This window comes from Macaca nemestrina, chromosome 18, assembly GCF_043159975.1.
Source record: "Macaca nemestrina isolate mMacNem1 chromosome 18, mMacNem.hap1, whole genome shotgun sequence".
Lineage (NCBI taxonomy): Eukaryota > Metazoa > Chordata > Mammalia > Primates > Cercopithecidae > Macaca > Macaca nemestrina.
The window spans coordinates 51,480,607-51,503,846 of NC_092142.1; the positions used below are offsets into that span (position 1 = coordinate 51,480,607).

The 23,240-nt window shown below is 42.7% G+C and overlaps 1 long non-coding RNA gene across 3 annotated transcripts in view; it reads right to left on the reverse strand.

Moving 5' to 3' along the window:
* The window catches only part of LOC105494107 (uncharacterized), a 51,889-nt gene that overhangs the window by 20,544 nt on the left and 8,105 nt on the right, over positions 1-23,240 (reverse strand). The window contains exons 2-3 of one of the 3 annotated variants that reach the window (XR_011616456.1): positions 6,490-6,653; positions 2,279-2,323 (exon numbers count right to left, since the gene is read on the reverse strand). This is a non-coding gene — a long non-coding RNA (uncharacterized lncRNA). Of the gene's footprint in view, positions 1-2,278; positions 2,324-4,218; positions 4,438-6,489; positions 6,654-23,240 lie in introns of those variants that run through there. The other 2 variants (XR_011616454.1, XR_011616455.1) reach the window with 2 other exon arrangements.

Genomic DNA, 23,240 nt, shown 5'->3' on the forward strand with positions numbered 1-23,240 from the left:
ATACTTAAGACATTAGTAACAGACTGGAAGACTTGAAGAAGAGGGGAGACTGTGTATCCTTTTGTGCATATTTTCATTGTATATCCTTTTGTACATATTTTTACCTTGTTTGCAGGTGTCCCTTATTCAAATCATAGAAATAACATTTTAACAAAAAAGTGAGGCCTGCTTATATAATGTTGCACACAACTAGCTACCACACTATGGGAACACACTATTATATTAAACTTGATGATTCGGGTTTTACCTAAATTTCACTCAGACTCGAATACAAGAATAGAGGAAAGAATTTAAAACCCATCTGGCTAATGCATACCCTTGCCAACTATTCTATTAGAAAGGAAGACGGCAGTGGGGAGGTGGTTCTTACGATAGAAAAGTTCTTGGCCTCCCTGGTGCCTGAGGTTGGGTTCTCCAAGAAGCAAATTCAGAGTGAAGGATTTTAATGAGAGTAATCTATGCGGGAAGTGGTCCCAGGAAGCACCAAAACAGAAGTGGGGAAAGGACACAGAGAAGGAAAGGAAGTCACTGAAGGGGCTGTGAGTTACCATTGTGGGCAACTGGGGTTTCGTCCCACTGGAGACCTCTGGGAGACACTGTAGGACATTTCAGAAGTGGCCCATCCAAAGTGGGAGGAATCTGGAGAATTTATCCTCTGCTCCCAGGGGCATCAATTCTCCAGCGTTTCCAGTTGCCTCTGCTTGCTGGCGGAGACACCAGAGCAAGTGCTGGTTGGGGGAAGTTGTCAGCGTGTAGAGGAAGTGAGTGCTGAGCAGATACAGGCAGGGCACCATCAGTGCATTTGCTTACCTAGACAGCAAAGCCACGGACAAAAACTCGTGTCCTTATGTGGCAGGGAGAGAGAGAGCGAACCATACAGGGAACCATACAGGGAAGTCAGGGAAGTGCATTACTTTATGACAAGTTGATTTTTTTTCTTTCTTTTTTTTTTTTTTTTTGAGATGGAGTTTCAGTCTTGTTGCCCAGGCTGGAGTGTAGTGGCGCTATCTCAGCTCACTGCAACATCTCCCTCCCAGGTTCAAGCGATTCTCCTGCCCTCAGTCTCTCAAATAGTTGGGATTATAGGCACCTACCACCAAGCCTGGCTAATTTTTTTATTTTTGTATTTTTGGTAGAGATGGAGTTTTTGCCATGTTGACCAGGCTGGTCTCAAACTCCTGACCTCAGGTGATCTGCCTGCCTCAGCCTCCCAAAGTACTGGGATTACAGGCATAAGCCACTGTGCCAGCCGACAAGTTGATTTTTTTAGTCTTATAAGATGTTCTCTAGGAGACCATAGGAAGCTACCTTGTCTACACATTACACCTCTGTAAAAGAGGAAGAAAGGAATTTCCCGGGGAATTCAGCTCCTCTGCACTTCTGCATTGTCCATGTGAAGGTGCTTATTGAGTATGTATCGTGGTGTCTTGTACCTCAGTGGCAACAGGAAAGTCCCGGGACAGGAAGTGAGTGGTACATAATGCAGGAGAGGGGAGAGGAGGTGCCTGATAACCCTGAGAGTCTGGGAGCTGCTGCCCCAGTAAGCCCCTCCATCTATAACACTGGCGGAAACTGTAGTAAGCAGGCTTTGCAACAGTGGGAAGGGTGCATGCCGATGTTAGGGCCTCCCATCCAAAAGCAAGGCCAGGATGGATCCAGGGTGGTGAATAAATGAAACCTAATCCAGGACCTAACAAAGGAGACTATGTCAAGTCCAAGAGGAGCGCCCTGACAGTTTCCAGCGTCATAGAGCACATTGTACCACACTATGCTATTTCACCAAGGAAAAATTTCATAAACATTTTAAAAAGTAGATTCTCAAGACTAGACGTTATTTTAATATTGCTTATTGACAATTATAAGGTAAAGAATGTTGGCAAGCAGGTAGAAAAGAAAAGTAATTACTAGCACCCAATACTGGTTCTCCAGAAATAGATCATAGTGTACCAGCCAATTTCCATTTTTTATAAAATTACTTTGCTGACATACATTGATCTAAGCATTGCTGCTGGCCATGCCACTGATAATATTTTTCTGGACAACATGCCAAAACACAGGTGAAATATTTTTTTTGACTGTACAGCAGATTTCAATCAACTGTACTCAGCTCTCTAGAGATATGCCACAGGTGCTTGTTTTTACTCTTGTGTTGATTGTGTTCAATATTCTTTCCTCAGTGATTTGGAAGAAGATGTAGCAGGCATACTCACATTTATGGAAGAAATCATTGGCATGTTTGATGGTAGAATCAGGATTCAAATTATACTGACCGGCCAGGATGTTAGGTCAACACCAACCATATGCAATTTAAGAGTAATAGAATCTGTATTTAACATTAAAAAGTCAGTTGTGTTGGTACAGGATTGGGGAGTTGCATTGACAGCAATTGAGTTGGAAAAGACCTGGGAGTTTTAATTAACTCAAAGTTCAATAGGATCCAACAACAAAACAGCTTATTTTTTAAAGCAATTTTAGGCTGCAGTAATAAAAGTCTTATTCTCAGTTGAAGGGCAGTGATGATCCTAATAGATTCTGTGAGGCTACATCTGGAGTATTGTGTACTCAGTTCTGGGTGAAAGAGTGAGCAATTACATACAGGAGGGATTTCAAATGCATGTCACACAAGGACTGGTTATCAGCATTTATCAGGGATAAATGCGAACAAAATGATAATATTTTACAGGAATAATAGTGACCTCCATCTATTTGACGAGCATTCAGGTGTAAAAGGGAGTAAACCTATTCTTTTTGCTCTATGCTTTAGTCAGCTATGGTCACATTAATACTATGTTGGCTTGTAACAACATCTATTTATCTCTTATGCATTCTCAGATAAGCTGGAGTTTGTCTGATCTAATGTAGGCTTGACTGGGCTTGGCTCCAGGTCATGACTGGGGTTCAGGTTTGCTCCATGTATTTCTTTTTCTTTGGGAATCAGTAGGTGCCCATGGGAATATTTTTCTTACAGTGATAGAAGAGGCACAAGAGGGTGCACGCATTAAAAGCCTCTGCTGATATCATGTCTGCCAATATCCATTGCCCAAGTTAAGCCATCCTAAATTTAAGGGGCTTCAGCCACTATGAGGCCGTGGGAAGGGAACTGCATGTGTTCCTATTACAGAGTAGTGGAATAAATAATTTAATTTATTCCACTCCAGAGTAGCAGGTCAAAACGAGGGTCAGTGGTCTGAAGCTATAGGAAGATATATTTTGGTAGTAAAAAACTGGATGCTCATTGGAACTGTCCAAGAATGGATGCAAATTACTGAAGTCTTTGTCCTAGAAGGGAATAGACAGAGTTCAATGGCTCATTTCCCAAGAGCATCCCAGATGGAATTCTGGTGTTATTTGGAAAGTTAGAGTTTGAGCCAGTCAGTATCTTTCCTACTGTAACATCCTCAAATTCCATAGTCCTGTTCTATCCCATACTCTTCCTTCTGACTCTGACATCCTGAGGCTTTTATTCTCTGTGCCATTCCTTGGGGAACCTAATTATATATGGCTTCTTTGTGTCTCAAAGAGATTCCATGAGTATTTCTTGTCTTCCTAATTGCTTTGGAAGCATTTCAATGTTGCAGGCTGAGTCTTAAATTTCTCTTGAATTGCTTATAGCCATTAGCTCGGTATCAGGCACCAAGCCTTTAGCATGGCATTAAATCATCACCCAACACCCAGTGCAGCCTCAAACCATCTTTGTAGCCTCTCTCCTACCTTTCCCATCTGATTATCCAGCCAATTTGAGATACCTGTCCTACGCGATACATAGCTCCTGCTTTTCAAGGCTTTGCTCACTTATAGACCGTTCTCCTTGTCCTCACATGTCTAGACCCCACCCATCCCACCCAGTGCAAACCAAGTGCTACCTTTTCCAAGATGTTTTCACTGATTCTCCAATCAGAAAGAAGTCTCTCTGCCTTTTCTGAATGGTCTTAACACTTCTCATGGTATTTAAGATGTTTATGGTACAGAAAAGTGATTCTCAAATCTAACTTTTAATCAGTGATGACTTGAGAATACTTAAATCGTACATGCCCAGGTCCCATCCCAAGATGGTCTCATATTGCTACTCTGGAAACAGAAACTGCAAGTAATAGCAGTGTTAGCAATAAAGCAGGAACTCACATAGCAAAGCGTATGGAAATAAGTTATTCCAGGGTTGGTATGGCAGTTTAATGATGCCACCAAGAACCTAGGCTCTTTCTTCCTGATCTGCCATTCTCAATGTATCAGCAATGTCTTTCCTCATGGTTGCAAAACAGCTGCTATGGCTCCAAGCATCACATCCTCACACCAGCATACCAGGCAGGAACAAAGCAGGCATAGGAAAAGTGTTCTTCTCCCATATCTCTCTTGCTCGAGAAAGAGAACCAGGAAGTTTCCTACAGACATTTCCTCACACCTCATTGGCTGGAACTGGGTCACATGCACATCCTTGACCTGTCATTGGCAAAGGGAAATGGGTCATCAAGATTGCTTAAGGCCAAGCAGGAGCCACTGTTGGGGTTAGACTGTCCTGAGCAAAATCTAGGCTCTGAACGATAGGCAAGAAAGAAGAGGGGATGGCCACAACTTCCCTTACATGGTGAATAAGAAGAGCAGCTTACGTAAGTAGATGCCCCTATGGGACGGTAATCTTGCTGTGGGCAGAAACATGTCCATGCACACAGAAGCTTTAGGAATCTTCAGAGAGGCTCCATAGTCACTTGTGAATCACTTGAAGCCTCTCTCTCTGAGCCATTGTCTTGAATGCTGTTTTTAACTGATTACAATGCATGCAGCTCCCGTACCCCACTTATTTTGGCTTTTGAGGATGTTCATTTCCCCAGAATCTCCAAATATAAATCAGGTTTTCACAGAGCCCTCACAGGTATAGAAATCATCTAAAGATATGCTAATGATTTGGGTTTCTAGAAAAATGTATATCTATGAAGGAGGCATGGATTAAGCACAGGTAGCATGTATGATTTTTTCTTTTCCTTTCATCACCTGTAACAAGGCAGGATGGAGACTGAATGCATCAGACAAAACAGGGATCAAATACCAGTTTCAACATTTGCTGCCTGTGTGACCTTGGGCAAATTCTGTAACCTCTCTGAGCCTTGGTGCCTTGTTCTCCTCATGCATAAAATGAACCCTCCTGCAGGGATGATATCTAGACCAAGACTGATAATAACAGTAATAATGGTTACCCTGTCACGGGTGTCCATTCCATGAAAGGCCTGATTCTAGGAATTTTATACACATTATCTTTTTTCCCCCCGCAGAAACATGGTCTCACTGTGTTGCTCAGGCTTGGGTGCAGTGGGGCAATCGCAGCTCACTGCAGCCTCAAACTCCTGGGCTCAAGCCATCCTACCATCTCAGCCTCCTGCCTGAGTAGCTGGGACTACAGATTTCAAATATTCTTTTTTCCATTTTTTTGTAGAGGCTGAGGTTTTGCTATACAGCCCAGGCTGGTTCTCAAACTCCTAGCCTCAAGTGATCCTCCTGCTTTGGCCTCCCAAAATACTGGGATTACAGGCATGAGCCACTGCACCTGGCCACGTCATCTTCACAAAAAATGCAATGAGTTAGGGGCTTGTGTTGCTCCCAACGGTTAGAGTATCAAAGGGACCAACCCGAAGTCACAAAGCTAACTGGTGAGGGTTGAACCCATGTGTCTGACTCCAAAGCCAGTTCTGCAGGATATTAATTGCGTATTTCTTGGTTTCTTTTTTTTTTTCTCCAATTATTTGGTGCTATGCCAAAATCATCAGAATTGTTCCTGTAGGCACTCCTTTTCTTAATTACATATTGCATTGTTCTCTTTCTCACTTTCCTTTGTTTGATCCAAGGTAAATTTTTAGTCTTTTAAAAAATGCTCATACATTATAAATCCTTGCTAATACACAGTTCTTTCAGACTGTCCTGCCTTGCTTGGGAAAGCAGATCTGGGTCAGGGAGAAAGAAGGACCGATGAACTCAAATAGCCTTTTCACTTTTATTCTCTGTTTTCACATCAGAATGCAGTGTCACCAGTGAATCCCCTCCTCGTAATCTCTTCTTTCCTGGAGAATACCAGCCTGGTTTCACTTCCCTTTTAAACTATCCACAGATCTTTGTGCCCCAATCACTTTAGCTGTATTGCACTAGGCCTCGCCAGTGGCACAATATCCTTTTCATAATAAGGTCTCCCACATGACACAGTAGACTTTTGTACCTGGCCAGAATCACCACATTCATCGCAGATACCACGTGCTGTCTATTGGATACCCTCATTTTCTCTTTTCAGGAAGGGCTGGTGTCGGCTTTCCTCCTGCCTCTTATGAACCAGGAACCTGTATCTTGGGGCTGCTGTTTTCCAGCCTCTGCCAAGTTTCCATTTTTGTGGGACATGAGTTAACCAGCATACCCATACCCAAGACTGGGACTTAGGTTAACTGAGGGTTGGCATTCTCCCCAAAGCCTGTTTTGCATATATTTTTGAAAACCTGTTGATTTTCTGCCTACCTTCTTTCCTCCATGAGTAGACTTCAATGAACACACCACTCTCCTTCTTCGGTGATTACCTGGTCTCACCTGCTCATCATACAAGAGCCATTGTTATTGTTAGGACTGACAGATTCTCTTTGCATGTGATTTAGTCTGCATCTGTAGTGTCCACAGAACATATTCTAGAAGTTAAAAATATATAATATAATGAAAACCCTGATGCAACTTTTGCTTGAAATATGAGTATAGCGAAGACATTTGACAGAAGAGCCTGAAAATAGGTTAATAGTAGTATAATTGCATCTAATAAGAGCTACCATTGATTAAGCCTATAATAATGCTAGTAACTCCCCTAAACATGCTCTATACATTACCTCATTCAGTCTACATAATAAGACTCAGAGGAATGTATTACCATCCCAGATTTACAGGGTAACTGTATTACCATCCCAGATTCACAGAGAAAATTAAGGCTAAGAATGTTAGGTAATTTTCCTAGTAGACTGCAACTAGTAAGTATCAGAGAAGGGATTTGAACCCAGGCCTCAGCTTGTTTCCAAGTCCACAAACTTAGCTGTTGCTACCCCGCTTCACTGATTTTCGTTCCGTGCACCGCCTCTGGGATGTTTCCGTATTTGCCTTCTGGTTAATATTTACTCCTTCCTCCCTAGCACACCACATTAAGGGTGTGGCATAGGCTTTTCACTTCCTGAATGTTTGTTACCCAGTTTCAACCAGCTTTACTCTCTTTCAGAGTGACATAAAAGTGACAGCCCTTTAAGCTCACAGAAAACCAGGAGCTGATTTCAGTACGCAATTGGCTACCATGCACGATTTTGTCTTTCCTTTTATGTTGTTGAAAATTCCTCGATGGCAACATGGCCCACACATTATCTAACCTTCAGACAATCCCAGAGGATCTGCAGGAAACCCCCAAGCACCCCAGAGGGGTCACTGGCAACAAATGGATTAAGGAAATGGCCTGATTTATAGTATTATTGGGGGTCAGCATGGAGAATTATAGACAATTTTGTTTCTACTGTAGAATCGGCATGGTAGAGTGAATATGGGCTTTGGGAGTCAAACCCAGGCCTGTAGGATGACCTGGGAAGCAGTCTACGCAGCTTTGGCCCATTTCAGCTTGTAAGATAGAGAAAATACATCATCCTAGAACTATTGCATGGATGTACGAGATTTTGTATATAAAGTCCCCAGCAGATACCTGGCACACTGTAGGTGCGCCCAAAACCAACGCAACAGTTTTTAGAAGCTTAGCTTGACTCAGGCTGAAATTTCAAAAGATCTAGGGTTCACTCTCCACCCATTTCTAAGCCATTGAGTGAAATGAACATGTTAGTTCTGGTGTTGACTTCAGTATCCTAAGTTGGGAGGTAGAACTCATCATTCCACTCCTCCTTAAGTATTTTGATAAGAATAACTGAGAAGTCCATGTAGCATTTTGAAAATATAAAATACTGTTAGATTGTTTTGTTTTATTTTCATAGTAAAGAGAAAGGAACAAGGAAGGGAGTGGAGAAAAGGAGAAAAGAATTCAGGACTGATATTTTCAAATTTCCAAAGTGAACGAGATTGGTGTTTGGTACTCTTTGATCTCTCCTTTTCTTAAAATAAAGGGAGGGGATGAGTGTGTTAGAGTCCACCCCATCTAGAATTAGAGAGAGAGGGAAAGAGGGAGGTAAAAAATCCTTCCTATTATCCCTCAAATTGTGCCACAGTGAAAACAACTCACTCTGCTTTTATATCAATGACCTTACTGCCTCAGTGTCCTCATCTGTTGAAATGTGTTTAGGAACAGCTGACTTGCACACCTGTCCAAGGTGTTAGAAAAGCCAGATAGATAAGACAATGGGAAAACTTATTTTGAAAATCAAGTAGTATTAAAATCAAGGTAGAGAGAAGGAACACCAGGCCAAGAGTGAGCAAATCTGAGTTTGAAGCTGGGCTTGGATGATCGCCGCTTTGTGACTTTGGGCAAGTCATTTCACCTCTCTGCACTGCAGGTTCCTCATCTTGCAATGTGGAAAGCAGAACCTCTCTGGGTTGGAGGATCCTGTGGGATCCCACATGACATGGCACCTTGAAATTGCACATACAGGCTGGGCGCGGTGGCTCACGCCTGTAATCCCAGCACTTTGGGAGGCTGAGGCGGGTGGATCATGAGGTCAGGAGATCGAGACCATCCTGGCTAACACAGTGAAACCCCGTCTCCACTAAAAATACAAAAAAAATTAGCCGGGCGTGTTGGCAGGCACCTGTAGTCCCAGCTACTCGGGAGGCTGAGGCAGGAGAATTGCTTGAACCTGGGAGGCGGAGGTTGCAGGGAGCCGAGATCGCACCACTGCACTCCAGCTTGGGTGACAGAGCAAGACTCTGTCTCAAAAAAAGAAAAAAGAAATTGCACATACAGGGCACATCGTTTCTGCCATCCCCTAAGGTCAATCCTGGGTGATTGCTGGCCTTTTGTTTTGCTATGTTTTCCATCTTTCTCACAAAGTAAAAATGCAGACATGTAAATTCTCTATCTATGTGCACTTCAGGAACTTCCAAGGTCCCTTTGGGGTTATATCCTTCCTTAGCCTCTTGCAAACCTGAAAGCAAGGTGACTGTAGGACAAACTGTGTGGGCACTGGATGGGAAATGCATGCCTCTAGTAGAAGGGGAAGCCAGAACTCAGAGCCAAAGAACAGGCACCATGAGTCCAGGATGTCCAAATCTGACTGCTAAAGGAATGCCAGTGATACTGATTGTTTTCCATATAAAATCTAACATTTAAAAAATACAGGCTCAAGAAGAATTATAAACACTGCACAGGGCAAGTTTTATTGTTTTTCTTAAAAGAGCTGAAAACCATAATCTAATGCATCTGCCCTTTGTTACAGATTGGGGCCTGGAATCTAGGGAGTAGAGAAAGGCTGCCTGGCTGGTCAGCAATCGAAACACAGAGCTGGGGCCATCTAGTTCAAATGCAGTGTTCATCATTCTTTGCTAAGCACAAGGCGACCGTGATTGTTGTGGTTAGCAAGGTCTCCTGACTTCCTAGGCAGACCTTGTTCCACCACACTGGACTTCCTTTGCTAGAAAGGACGTGGAAAAAGGAGTGACAAAAGAGGAGAAAGTGCTAGTGAAGGAAAGAGAGGAAGAGAGAGGAAGGTCCCCAGTTGTTATTACCTAGGGAGTGCCCAGCGAGCCTTTCAGAGGAACACAGGTAGGTACCCCTTTCTCCTGCTTGCACCAGCCCACCACCAGCAATAACAACTGTGCACCCTCACTGTTGCCCCCATGCATGGAGCAGAGATACAGCAGAGATAGGGAGAAAAGAGTTTTCAAAGGTGAGTTGAAATAGTGACTTCTTTAAGTGTGGCAGGTTCGGCTGTATTCCGGTATCCTTGCCACTGCACCAGGTGAAGGGGAAGCAGACTGTAAAATACTTTGAATATTATCAAAGGTTATTTGGGGGGGGGAAAAAAAAAACAGCAACCACCTCACCTGATTGTGCCAGGTTTGTGATAGGAATCTAGGGGAGAGGTGTCCTCAATGACCTCCATTTCTTGAATGACCCTTGGCCCACCTGCTACCTCTGAGATGAGTCAGGGGACACAACTTTCTTGATTTCCGTCATCACTTGCCTGCTACTGCTGCAGCAGCTCAAGTGGAAAATGTCACATCTTGAAGTCATGGCTTTGGTGTCTGGTGGGTAGAGTTTCGACAGAGCCACTCGTGAGCTGTGTGGTTTAATCTTTCTAAACCTCACTGTCTTTAGCTCTAAAATGGGGGTAGCAGCCTCAATGAGCAAACTAAAACAAAATAACAAATGTAAAGCACTTATCCCAAGACAAGGCACATGAGAAGTATTCAACAAAGGACAGCTCTAGTTATGGTGATGATGGTCTCGAAAGCTTCCAGACTCAGATTCCTAACCAGACAGCCATGAGAGATGGTTCCCACAGTGGCAAAAGGGTAGGCTCCAGGCTGCCTGAGTTTAAATATCCTGACTCTACCACTTCAGCAAGTTACTTAACTCTGTGCTTCTTGCCTCATCTGTAAGATGGAGATACCCCATTGGGCTGTTGTGAAGATTGGCAGGGATCTTATAATGTGCTCAGCACAATGCTTGGATGCTGCTTGGATGATGTTATTATCCAGGTGGGCACTGTGGAACACAGACTGATACTCAAGCTCAGCACTTGCCTTCATGGAGCTGACAGTCTAGATAGACTAGGTGCACATGAGATTTTTCTCAGTGAAGTTGTAATCAGTGCTGCCCGTGCCACCCATCTGGTCTCAGCATTGCTGCTCATTTGCACTGTCGTGACTCATCTTTCTGCTGCTGACCTTAAGAAACCTTGCCATAAGGTCTGCTTCGGGGAAACTAAATTATGACAGATACAAACTGAAGTGCCAAGATGAATGTTTCAAAGTGCTATGATGTCCAGATAGGTGGCAAGTGCCAGGAATTTGTGTTTGAGACCACTGGGAGAGAGGTCCTTTTCCCTGGCTCCCTGCAGTGGAAAACTGCTGTATGTCTGATACCTGTGCTCCATGAATTTACCCTCAAGTTCTTATTTGGGAACAGGCTTGCTTAGCAATGTCCCTGGGGGCAGGGAGCCATGGGTGGGCTGATGCAAGAGACTGTAGTTGTGTCTCTAGGCTGTGACAGCATCCCAGCTGTGGGCTTCTCAATTTAAACGCAACATCTGTGCACAAGAGGAGGCACCCTCCATCCAGGCAAGTTGAAGTTTTCTTTCTTGTAACTTTAACAGAGGTTAAAATGTAAACACAAAACAAAGCAAAACCCAACTTAACTCTCTGGATCCTGTTTCTGTTAAAAACATTTTTTTAAAATAATAATAATTAGAACAGTAGACCCAGCTGAGAGAAGTCTGTCTCAAAACAACGGGAGAGACTAAAACACACTCTCCCCCAAACAGATAAGGAAATAGTGAGCTAAAAAGTAAAACTTAAGAGTGCTACTTCTCAACTCAGTAATTAATGTATGAATAAGTTCTAGCCCAATTTCCTATGAAAAATAACAACACAGAAAGAGAAAAGAAAAGCCACTCAGATGCAGCAATGACATCCAAGTGTTCACTGGAGAAATTTAATATGTATCAGAGAAAAATCTGCCTTCTCCAAAATGTTGCCCCCTCCAAAAAAACATTCTTCTTGTTGTAGCATTTTTCCTCCACACTGACAGATAGTTTGAAAATAAAGCAGCAGACTAGAGTAGAGTGTGGGTGCCCACGCCTTAGAACAAAGAGATTAAAGAATAGGCTTTTCTTCAAATATATTCGACTTTTTTTGCAACAGATTCAGGGTCTGGACAGTTTAATGAAGAACAAAGAACGCTCAGACCCCTCTCTTTCAGCTTTTCCGAACAAACACAGTCATTTCCAACCATTCACAGGTGTTTTTCTTCCCAAAACAAACACAGAAACAAATATTTACAGAGTTATGAAAATTCAATAGAAGTCACGGGAGCACAAATTTCCTCACCTGCGTCCAAGATCTCTGGCCTGGGATTATCAAACAGAATGTCACACCTACTTTCCATTACGGGACAGGAAACCTTTGGGCCAAAGAGAATCAGTCCGCAGAATGTATTCATAAGGATAAAGGCCTCATCTTTTCAAGAAAGTGTTTGCGGCTCCAAGGAAGAATGGACTTTGGACAAAGGAAACACCAGTGACTTTTTCCTCATCTGCCCAAATGGGCAGCAATGCCCTTGAAGAGCTCATGACTGCCTTGTGAATTAATTCCCTTTGTTGACCAACAACACAAAGTGTGGTGCTGACTACCACACTGACCACCAGGAATAATTTCTCACTTAGGTGTTTGCAGGAAAGGCTCTTGTTTGCTTTTCTCAGATGTCCCCGATGTGAACAGGCCTCAAAATTAGGAAATGCAGCTGGGAATGGTTGCTAACAACAATGCTTATTTCATCTTTTTTCTTTCTTCAATACACTAGAGAAACAGGCAAGAAAAGAAAATAATGCAGTTATGGAAGGAAGGAGGAAAGACAGAGGGAAGGGAGCAGGGCAGAAGGGAAGGGGAAAAAAGATGGGAGAGAAAGGAAGAAAGGGAGGGCAGAATGGGGACAAAAGATAGCAGGGAGGGAGTGAGGGAGGAAGGAGCAGAAAAGAGAGGAAAGAAGAAAGGAAGGAGGGAGAGAGGCAGAGAGAGAGACAGAGAGAGAGATAAAAAGAAGGAATGAGAGAGAAACCTGCTGTTGTCAGACCCTGACTGATTTACACTGAGGAACCAGATAGCCTCTCAGTGAAAAGCTGAGATTAAGCTCACAACATAATTTCCATTATGTTAATGTTGCTTTAAAATATATTGCACAGAGTGCTGCAACAATCAAATTATCAATTATAATGTCTACTCAGAGTAGAAAAGTGTTGCAAACAGAGGGCTGATTACTGCTTCAGTACATCCAATCTGCATACTCATTGTTCAGTACAGGGAAAACAAATTATCTTGTGTTGGCCCCAGTTCAAATTTAATTAAATGAGTGCAAAGCAATTATAATAAAGTACAATAGTGTAGTAATGAAAGGAAAATAACTCATTAACCTATTAATCTTTATTTATGTTCCTCTCAAATAACTATGTAATTTCTTTATCACTGCATCCCATAAGAAAAAGTAGGGTCTCACTGCTCATGGCCTGGTTTAACAGGTTCTATTTGGTTAAGATGCCTTTGTGGCCACCATTTATACTCACTTTGCTTAGCTTTAGGGCCACGCACCCCCTCAGCTCTCTGTCATGCCCCCTGCCCACACGTACGCATACCTGGTCTAGATTTAGCGCTCCTCTCCCACATTTCCCTGACACTTGTCAGTTACACAAGGTCAATCTCTCTGGAAGTGAGAAGTGCTTACCACAGCATATGGGAAAGAGGCATCCTCCAGCATCTGGTATGTAAGGCAATGCAAAAAAGGGGGAGAGGACAGAATCACTTTTGGTTTAGAGAGAGCCCATTGCTTTACAGCTGAAAAGATTCCACTAAAAGCTAACACTCCACTATGCTTTCCAGTTAATAAAGTTTTTTACATGTATGATTTCATTGAAGCCTCCTGATAACACTGTGAGGGTGCCTGATGTACAGATGAGGAAACAGATTGATGGAGTAGAAAAGTATGTTGTCCAAGCCTTGCCACTCATGAGAAGCAGATCCAGGATTCTAATTTAGGTCTACAACACCTAAATCTTCATTTCATTCCCCTAGAACCTTGCTATTCAAAGTATGGTCCAGGGACCAGGAGCATTGGCCCCACCTGCAAGCTCATTGGAATCTGGGCCTCACCTTAGATCTGCAGAATAAGACTCCACATTTTACAATATCCTCTAGTGAGTCTTACACACTGAAGTTTAAGAGGCACTGGAACTATTGGATAGTACACTGCCTTTTACTGAGAGAAGGGTGACTTAGGCAAATCTCCCAGCAACTACTTGGTTAAGCATTTCCTTGCAATTTGCAACACCTTGAGATGACCTTGAGATTATCTTGGGTGATCAAGGTTGATTCTGGCTTCCATTTTCATGTTATCTGAAGACAGGGCTGGAAGTAGTGGATGTAGTAAAAGCAGAAAAGATTTCTCTTTCTAGATCCACAGCAGACCCGTAAATCTTCCCCTTTTTCTTCCAAAGAGAATTTGTAAAATAGAGAGAAAGGAGAGGGGAGAAACGGATGAATTAAGGAAGGAAACAGACACTTGTTAAGTTTCTACCCTGTTCTTGGAGGTTTTCCATGTATTCCTTCATTTAATCTTTACAACAAGCACCTTTTTAAGATAAGGTGACTGACGACAGGTTTAAGTGATATGCCCAAAGTCACCCACACTGCTGGGTAACAGAAATGGTATTTGGCTTGGATTCAAAGTTTACACTTTCACTGTACTCTATTTTCTCTTAAAAAAAAAAAAGGAAAAAGGGAAGGAAATCAAGATGAGATAAAAGGGTGGTGTGGTAGTCATTAGTGCTGTTCACCAAGTATCTCCAGTTTTTAGTCTCTGAGGTATGTGAAGGATTATACTTCCTGCCCTGCTTAGAAGTAGGTGGGAGCCATGTAAATAGCTTTGGCCAATGAATTGCCTGCAGAAGTTTCATGTTTCATTTTCAGATCAAATATTTAATTGCTTGTGGACACCTTACAGAGCTGTCTCTCTTTCCTCTGCCATGAAAATTGCCAATATTCAAGATGGTGGTTGCATCATAAACCTGTGTTCCATAGTGAGTGAATATGCTCACCAAAGACCCCCACCAACCTACGACAGACACATAATGAGAGTGATAAAAGCTTTGTGTTATTTTGAGCCCCTGAATTATGATGGTTGCTTGCTACTGTAGCATAACTGAGCCCATCCCGACTCTTCCAGATGCTAGGAAGTGGTAGGAAGGGAAACAGTTAACATTTCTACACTGCATCTTTTTCACTTGAGACTCACAGCATTCCTATGAGAAAGGTAAGGAATGGCTATTATTTATTATGTATTTATAAATTACTATTTACAGATAATTTAATACTGACAAGGCAGTTTAAGTGTCCTGCGCAAGATCACAAAGTTTGTAAGTGGAAGGGCTAGGTGTGGAGCACAGGGCTTGTAATGACTGATCTTTCTTCAATGCAGAACTCTTCCTCCAAAAGAGGACTGGAGCACCATTACCTGCCCTTGGGTATACTCAGATTGGAATATCTAGCTCTGTACTCACACTCCTCTTCCCCCACCACTCAGGAAGAATCCAAGTTATTGGGTAAAAATCAGGCCAAGGAAAAACAAGTACATGCAGTTGCCAGCAGATGACGACATTGGGTCTTTGCTGGGGGCAGAAACCACCAGAGAAAGTTCACAATGATAACCCTCAATGACGTTAACTGTAAGGAACTCCACTGTCCATTTTGAGGTGTTTTTTTTTTTTTTTTGGAGAAAGGGTCTTGCTGCATTGCCCAGGCTGGAGTGCATGGCACAATCACTGCTCACTGCAGCCTCAGCCTCCTGGGTTCAAGTGATCCTCCTACCTCAGCCTCCCAAGTAGCTAGAACCACAGGTGCATGTTACTCCACCCAGCAAATTTAATTTTTTTTTTTTTCCAGAAACAGGGTCTCCCTATGTTGCCCAATCTGGTCTCTAACTCCTGGGATCAAGCAATCTTCCCACGTTGGTCTGTCAAAGTGCTGGTATTACAGGTGTGAGCCACACGCCTGGCCTGAGTTCATCTTTCATGTGATTGTTTTTGCAAGATAGAAAGGCAAAAGTCAGTAGTTGCAGGATTGACCTTATAATATGATCTTAAAAACATCGTCTCCTAGTTTGCATATGGAAGAATCTCAACTAAATAACCTCCTTTTAACCAGTTCGCTAAACAAACCAAAGTTCTCCCTTTTTCCTATAAAACACACTTCTAATGCAGGTTGAAGGCTCATGGCAAGTAGGCTACTGTCTAGCATGTCCAGGGTCCTGCTCTCCCATCATTGAGTGCTATGTTTACTAAGAGTCTATTAGGTTCATTCCCAGGCCTGTTTATTCTCATTGTATTTCTTATTGTCATTATGCACGTTAATGTAATGTGAGTCAGAAAAAAAACAGATATTTCTGTGAAGACTGGATAGAATGCTTTGGGAAGATTTGATAAAAGCAAGTTATTAAAAAGAGTGTTGGCAGATCTGTAACAAAAAAATTGAGAAAAGTTATGATCTATATGGAACCTGCCCTCAGAATGCTCTTTTAGTTTCCCAAGGCTTCACATTCTGTGTTAAAGAAACAAATTGAAATTCATGGACAATGCATTGTGAGTGTGATTTATATAAGAAAGGCCATCTAGAAGTCTTAGCAATGGAATGTAATCATGTTTTTTAAAAGCCTAAGTGATATATCAAATGATTGTCAAAACGATACCCCAAAACAATGTATAGGTTTTGTGTTAAAATGAAATATTTAAAGTATGGATCATTTTTAATCATTTCTGAATTCAAACCCTACCTATTTGTCCCAATTACTTCTGATAGAAGGACTTCCACATAATTACTTTTCCTGTTTGCCATTTTCCCATTTCCCCTTCCACAGACATACTGTGCTACCTTTAGGTTCGAGGTATATATCTTTCACATATCTTTCACATATCTTTCTTTATCCAATTAGCTCATTCAACAATATTTATTTTTTAAATTTTTTTAAAGAGATGGAATCTCCCTATGTTACCCAGAGTGGTCTCAAACTCCTGGGCTCAAGAAATCCTCCCACCTCGGCCTCCCAAAGTGCTGGGTTACAGGCATGAGCCACCACATCTGGCCCTCAACAAATATTTCCTGAACAATTACTATGTGCCAAGCACTGGTTTGGGTGCTGGGCATAGACCAATGAACTGTAGAGCCAACAGTAGAGAAAACAGACTTTAAGTAATCAGAGAATCATCATTTAATAATAACTGTGACGTGCATTATGGAGAAATTCAGAGTTCACTCTGTTTTTATGTAACTCAGACTTGGGATGGATTTCCTACTTCTGAATGGTAAAGTAAGTGTCTGAATAAATGAGCCACCAGCCTTCTTCCTTGTATTCTATTTTTAATGCAGTTTCTTTGGGCCAAATGATCACGGTCATCCTTACCAGCTCCAGGCTGTGATTCTATAGTGGCTGGAGTGCCTTGGAGCTTAGAGCAGGTTATTTTAGTTCGCTCCATGGATACTCTCTCCACCCTTCTCCACTTTATGATGGTTAATATTGAGTGTCAATTTGATTGGATTGAAGGATGCAAATTATTGTTCCTGGGTGTGTCTGTGAGGGTGTTGCCAAGGGAGATTAACATTTGAGTCAGTGGACTGGGGAAGGCAGACCCACCCTCATTCTGGGTGGGCAAATTTAATCAGCTGCCAGCGTGACCACAATAAAAGCAGGCAAAGAACATGAAAAGACTAGACTCGTTTAGTCTTCTGGCCCACATCTTTCTCCCGTTCTGGATGCTTCCTGCCTGCCCTCGAACATCAGGCTCCAAGTTCTTCAGTTCTGGCTTCCTTGATCCTCAGCTTGAAGACGGCCTATTGCGGGACCTCATCCTGTGACCGTGAGTCAATACTCGTTAACAAACTCCCTTTTATATATACATCTATCCTATTAGTTCCATCCCTCTAGAGAACCCTACTATAACCCTATTCTGTTCCCCAAGAGGTGGACCTTTATGGACCCAATCAACTGCCTCCCTCACCCTGTGCCTCCAGGAGGCTTGGAAAGCAGGACATGATGAAGGCTGTGGGTTTTGTTCTCCATATATCTATCTGCAGAGTTGTCAAGTGTTGGCAGCATCTCTCTTGGCAAAACTACCGCCCTTGTCAAGCAGCATTCTCTTTATAGCTACTCTCTAGGTGAGGGATTGTCAAACAAGGCCCGGGCTATGGGGTGGCAAGCAAAGTGCCTAGGAAGCCAAGGTTACCCTCAGAGTTGTGCAAATGCAGGGCCCGAGAGTTTATCCTTTCTTAAATTTTGCACCCTGGACACCTCACTTGCCTTACCCTTGTCCTGGCCTTGATGCAAACTTCCTTTGTAAAGGCCTAGAGAATAAATATTTTAGGCTTTGTAGGCCAAACAGTTTCTGATGCAAGTATTCAATTCTGCTTTTGAAATATGTGGGCAGTCATAGACAATATGTAAACAAATGGGCACAGCTGTGTTTCAATAAAACTTTATTTTCAGAAACAGGTACTGGGCCAGATTTGACCCATGGGCCATAGTTGCCAATGCCTGCTCTAAGTGAGACAGTTCCCCACGGTTGCTTTGTCTGGGACAGCACAGTCCCTTGTGGTTTCCTTTAATCCTGCTCACATCTTTGCAAAAAGCCCCTTTACTAAGCTCCCCTCAAATTATCCAAATTGAGTGTGCCATCTGTTTCTTGCTAGGACCCTAATTGATGCACTTGGCTTTGCATTTCTCCAACACAGGCTTTAATTGCAGAGTACCAACAACAAAAAAACAACAACAAAAATGGAGACTACAACCAATTACTCTGTATCGGGGAAGGGGTGGTGTTTACATGTATTCATCCATTCCCAAATATGATAGAATATTTCACAAAGTTGCAATACACTCTTAAAGTTGATGGCAGCTGAAATAAATAAGCCTTTTTTTCCTGGGTCCTGCAGTCTCAACCCTGCTGCCCTACTTGTCCTCTTCTAATGGAATGGAGGTCTATTCTAATTAAACAAGAAAATACATCTTTTCACAAGGGGAGAACGGAGGACATTGTACTCTGTACCTCAAAGAAAGCATGCTTTAATAAGAATCCTTTTATAATCCCTGCTTTTATTTGTAGCTTCCCAAAGCTTTTGCTGGTAATAAAAGGATTGTAAAGTTGACAAATATAAGCAGGGACAAAGAAGTTTGGGGAGATAATGCTCTGGTGAATGGGCTAGTATTTGAAAGTGTATTGATCCCTCAACACATAGAAGATGATAACGAAAAGCCAACGCTGCCATCAATCAGGGTGATATTTCTATTACAAAGTAAAAGCCCTTCCAGGCAGGGCTATCCATTTCTTATATCATGTAAGAATTATGCTTTATGCTGAGAAAGATAATTCAGGCCAAAATGCAGGGCTTGGTATCTGAAGATCTGGATTCAAATCAGGCTTCATAGAACTTCAACCCTACTGCTTTATCACATGGAAGCAGCAAATAGAGCAATGTGTTCTGTTGTGGGGTTGCAGACGTCCTCTGTCATTCCACCATTATGACTATCGCAAGTAGCATCCATTACCCCTTCTGGCAAAGCCACCCATTTGCACCTGAGGTTCCTTCACTCTCACACTTAAAGCCTCACACTCTCCACTTCTGGTGGAGCTCCATCTCTGGGGCAAGGGTGGAACATGTGACCAAGCCTAGACCAATTAATATACTGTATCCCTAGGGCAGAGAGATCTGTTTAATTATAGGCAAATGATCCAGTTAGAGTCAATGAGACTTTCTAGGAAAGTGATTGTATGGACTGTCCTTTCTCACTAGGCTTGAATGTGAGGGCTGGAACTGCTGCAACCATTGCGGATATATGAGGAGCCTGAGGCTGAAGTCAGTAGAGTAGAAGGATGACATTGTTCAAGCCCCACAGAGAACCATGCCTAAAGCTGGCATTGGTTGGGAAAAAAATATAGACAAGTTTTCACACTTTCCGTTATCCAAACCCTTTGTAATGTGACTTTGCAGATTCTCCCATTGAGAACATTAAGAGATGGAAACTACTTCCTACTCCTTGAGTATGGGCTGGTCTTGTAACTTGCTTTGACCAATGCATTCCAGTGGAAGTGATGGTGTGCACTTTTGATGTCAGAAGCCTGCACCATGTAGAAAAACCTAGGCAAGCCTGCTGGAGGATGAGAGACAATGTGGATGAGAGCCAAGGCATCCCAGCCAATAGCCAGAAGCAGTGTTGCCTAGCTGACCCACAGCTAACTGCAGATCAATAAGGGAGCCCAGCTCAGACCAGAAGAAACATTCAACTGAGCCCAGCCTAAATTGCTGGCTTGCAGATTTTGTGCAAAATAAACAGTTGTTTTAAGCTACTGTATGTTGAGGTGATTTATTATTCATCAATAACTGATACACATCCCATCCCTGAATTTTTCAACTTATATGAACCGATAACTTTATTTTTGATGTAGTCAGTTAGGATTGGGTTTTCTGTTATTTGAAATAAAACAATTCTTAACCCATCAAAGATGTGTCTTCATTTCCCCCAAAAAGATAAGGATTCTGTCTTATCCTTATCCAAAGCACTTGCCCTATCTGGATCCAAAGCTGAGTGATTGATCAATAACTACTTAGTGATTGACTATGACATATTGACAGATTCACAAATCACATTTTGAAGAGCAAAGAATATATTTGCTCTTGAGTCTCCAATGTCATCTCTAGGGGAATTGTACTTTATTTGACTTAGATCCTCAACAGAAATTTGGAAGATACAAGGCGCTTCTCCAACCATCACAGTAGCTGAAAACAAATATATCTGAGACATCGTACCTAAGGAACCAAACTCTGCCATCTCCCTCAAGGGAACCCAGAAAAATCTGGGCCTTAATTGTACCCTCCTTGCTATAAAAACCTGAAATGACATCATCTTTTTCTTTCTAAAATAAAATAAAGGCATGTAATGCTTCTAGGCAAGAGGTCCAGATGTATCTGCCTTTCCTGTCCTCCAGGACACTATCCTCTTATTGCTACAACTTGCTGCATTTTTCCTGCAATTTGTATTCTTCTTTTTGAAAGAAAAAAAAAAAAAGAAGGAGGAAAAACTAAAGCAGGGATTCCATAGAAGTCATCCTCTACTTTAGTAAAAAGGTAGAATCCACCTGACCTATTCTGTGTGTCAGAGTGGAATCCAGCAGCCAATTATCTCCAACTATTGGCAAATTGTGTGCGTGTGTGTGTGTGTGTGTGTGTGTGTGTGTGCGCGCGTGTGCGTCGAGAGGGAGAGAGAGAAAATGTAGATATACACTGGCATTTTTATTCTTAAATCAGAGGATAACCAGGCTTTTTCCAGCCCAAGTGAGTTTACATTTTAAATTCTTAAACGGCTGTTTTTTTTTTGTTTGTTTTTGTTTGTTTGTTTGTTTGTTTCTCAGATCTGCAGACAAAGGTCCAAGAAGACTTTGTTGAAGACTGAAAAGAGAAATATACTTGGTGGAGAGAGATAACTCCTCTCAGCACAGAGGTCAGGAAAGGGAATCACAGACTGACATTTACCCTTCTCTCTGAACTCTCCCAGGCCTCAACGGCTCCTAATCTTTCTTCATTCTCCTTCCTTCTCATTCACAGTCTTGTATCTTTCCCCAGGAAGACTCAAGAAAAAGTCCAAGATAAGAAATTCCATTTATGAGAAAAGGAAGGCACAGGTTAATTTGGTTTATCTCCTCCAACCTGAACAATGGGTGTGAGTTCTGACAATTGCTCGTGGTCAGAACCATTCAAACTTTCCTTTCTCATTAGACGACAAGGCTGCAGCGTGAAGAGGATGCCATGTTGGGGAATTGGGTGTCAAGGAAAAGACATTCGAAGGTGCATGAACAGAGTGAAGGTGGTGCAAGCAAGTGCAGAGGAGGTGGGGAGACTGGAGTGCTGGGAAGGAGAGTCAGCAGAAGCTAGCAAACACGAAAGACACAACACAAAACAAGCAGTTGTGCAAATTAGGATGATAAGGGGGGAGTGGTCAAAGGTGTATTTCTCATGGCTCACCCAATGCAAACTCAGTCTGATGATCCTACAAGACTGACTGCACCTGGCCTCTGCATCCCTTCAGCCTCTTCCCCAAAAGGACTCCCCCTTATTGCCAGTCACACAAGCCTTCCTTCATTTCCTCTAATAGGCCCGACTTGTTTCTGCCTGCCGGTCTTGGCATTTGCTGTTTTTTCTGCCATAGCTGGCTCCTTCCCAAACACCAAATCTCAGCCCAAACAACATCTCCTCTGGGAGGCCAGCCTTGATCACCTTTATACAACACAGACCCACTCCTGCCCATCACTTTCTATCTCATGACCCTACAATGTGCCCCTTCATGATAGCTCACACCAGCTAAAACCATCTTGTTTGTGCATTGCTTACTTGCCCCCTGCCTGTTTCTGGCTCTGGAAGGTCGGCCTCCTGTCACTGTCTGGTCTGCTGTGTGGTACCACCCATGCCCAGCACCTGGCCTGGCACATTGTAGGAACTCAGTGCAAACTTCTTGAGTGAAAGAAAAATGAAGAAACTCAGCCTTGGGAGAGAAAACAACTGTTAAATGATTATTTAATAAAATAGAGTATTAAACTATTTTATATTAAGTATTAATTTATTTCATAAAATATTAATTGTCTTTACAACAAGTGTGTCCTTAGTCATTGGTGTTTGTGCTTTGTAAATCTTCACATCCCATGGGGCCAGTAATGGGGGTGGGGGTTTTAGTGTGGGAAGGGGGTCAGGGAACCAGTCTGGCCTGCAGGGGTTACCTGCCCCATGGGTGCCTGCAGGCTCCATGTGGTTTCAGTGGCATGGCACCCTGGTGGGAAGAGTGGCTCAGAATTGGTGGTGTATGGTGATAATAAAAAGCAAAACAACTTTTAGTTGATTATTGTTTTTTAATTCTATAGGGACTATGGCCCTTTCATTACCTACACCCTGTGGGGAGACTTTTCCCACATCTGTCCCACTCCCACCCTCACACTCCACTGTTTTTTTTTCCTGTTCTTGAGTGAACACACGCACTGGAAGAGCAGGTGTCCTTGAAGGGAGGACCAGCTCCATGACAGCACACATGTCCTCCCAAACACAAACATACACAAACACGGAACAAGTTAGAATCTATCCTGGCTCCTGGGAACCCTTGCTCTCAGGCCACTAAAGCACCTTGATAATAAATTGTCCTGTGCCTGCTAACTCCGTCTCCACCTGCTCCTGGCAGAAATTTCTTCCCTCATTCCAGTCACTCTCTGGAGGGCAGGCAGAGTTCTGTTTATCCGTGTCCACAGGCCATGCTAACCAATGACTCACGGCTTCCCCGCTTCCAGGAAAGCCACATGGCCCGGGATAAAATAGAGGAGGGAATGAGTAGGAGGAGAACTGGTCTCTTTATCCCAGCAATATGTACCTTGTGATGGCAAAAGACCTAAAGACAATCACATTTACTTCTCATCTCTACCCTGGCCCTTTCACACCTAACAGAGTATGGCAATTGGTGCATGGATAGCACTGAGCTGAGTGATCCATCATTACCTCCTGCCATCGGACACTTA